Source organism: Astatotilapia calliptera, chromosome 19 (assembly GCF_900246225.1).
Source record: "Astatotilapia calliptera chromosome 19, fAstCal1.2, whole genome shotgun sequence".
NCBI classification, from domain to species: domain Eukaryota; kingdom Metazoa; phylum Chordata; class Actinopteri; order Cichliformes; family Cichlidae; genus Astatotilapia; species Astatotilapia calliptera.
In genome coordinates, this window is record NC_039320.1 from 6,936,353 (window position 1) to 6,938,170 (window position 1,818).

The 1,818-nt window shown below is 38.9% G+C and overlaps 1 pseudogene; it reads left to right on the forward strand.

Moving 5' to 3' along the window:
• On the forward strand, nucleotides 1-1,557 carry LOC113012660 (interferon-inducible GTPase 5-like; annotated as a pseudogene).
• The last annotated feature ends 261 nt before the right edge of the window (nucleotides 1,558-1,818 follow it).

Sequence of the window (1,818 nt, forward strand, 5' to 3'; positions counted from 1 at the left end):
ATGACCACAGCTCTGTGGTCAAACCAGTTTCACCGCTGTTTTCAGAGGGCGTGGTTAGAGATATTTACCCTCCACCAGCTCATCTATCATCAGACTGACTGCTTCATGCAGAACTTTTCATCACTCCAACAGCTCAGCACGCAGGTAAACCTTTGATTAAATGAGTTCTGTCTATAAAGTTCAATTCACTCAAATTCCAACCAGTGAACCTCTTCAGTCACCTGTTCTTTACCTTTTGCATGCTGGTGTTACGTTGTTGGTGTTTCTTAGTTTTTCCCTTTCTGTCTTTCGAGCAGTAGCTCTCCAGTCATACTTCTCTCTGTAAAGACTTGTTTATGTTCTGTGAGTGAGCCAAGTGGAAATGTATGTGTGTTTTCAAGACTTTAATTTTTGCAAGCAGCAGGTGAATCAGAGCACAGAGCCAAAGACTCAAAAATTGTTTGTTCTTTTTAGATAATTTTCTAAGCACAGTCATTATTGAATCCTTATTCATAGCTAATTTAAACACTTACTGATTCTCCTTAGACTGACTCTAATGCCAAAGAAATCAAAGATTAGCTGCTTAAATTCTAAGTTTTATGTTTTATGTTTGATAATTTCTTTGTCTTGAGTCTGACAATGTGACCGAGCAGATGGAAAAAGAAAGGAAGAAACTTTCAAGATTATTTGATGATGCTGGATTTATATAGTCTGTATTCAGAGATGAGAGTGCAGTGATTATAACAACTTTTCCTTTTATTTAAGAGTCCACATAGAAATGATGTGAAACTCGCTCAGGAGATTCAGAAGATGAAAAAAAAGTGCTACTTTGTTCGCTCAAAGATTGGCAACTTTATGTGTGATGAGAGAAGAAATGAAGACTTCAGTGCAGAGAGGAGTCTTAGAGAAATGAGGGAAAACTGTGTTCAAGGTGAGTTTCTGTTTTGTTAAGAAAACACTTTATTATCCGAAAGTTGGGACTTATTTACTTTAACTGTGAAAGATATGGTTTCTTTATATTTCTTTACCACGCAGTTCTTTGAGAACAAGGCATCGAGTCTCTACAGGTCTTCCTGGTGTCCAGCTTTGAGCCAAACCTTTACGACTTCTCTCTCTTACAGCAGACCTTAGACAGAGACCTTCCTAAAAACAAGAGGGACACTCTGCTGTTCATCATGCCCAACATCAACCCAGAGATCATCATCAAGAAGAAAAAAGCTTTTCAGTCCAGAATAAAATACTGGGCTGGTTTGTCTGGAACTGTAGCAGCTGTTCCAGTTCCTGGCCTTTCTGTTGCTGTTGATATTGGGTTGATGGTTAGAGTTGTCAAAGATTATGTAACTGATTTCAGTCTTGATAAGTCATCACTGGAAAAACTTGCTGAGAGAACAGATGTGCAGCATGCTGATCTTTGTGCTGTTGTCAGGTCACCACTGGCTGGAGTAGAAACAACTCCAGAGCTCCTCACGAGGGTGTTGACCCAACTAGCATGCATAGCTGCATTTATGACAGCAGAAGAAAGTGTTAGATGGCTTTGTTAAACACAAAAGAACAAGTACCTACAGTATAGTATTACAGTACATCTCACAGAATGACTGGAACAGTTTTCAGTACTCACAGTGAAGAAAGGTGATTAAAAGTATTTGTGTCTGACCTTTATTCCTTTACTTTTTTCCTGATCTTTGAGTTTGCTGGGTTTGAGTTAGGATGACAAAGGGAACTCCTGCCATCTTTGACATTGTTCCTTATTTAAAGCCATGTTGATGCCTCCTGTTAACTCTCAAGGAGTGTAGAACTCAGTGTTGAGTTTCAGTCAGTCTTTTTTCAATGATCTAAGCG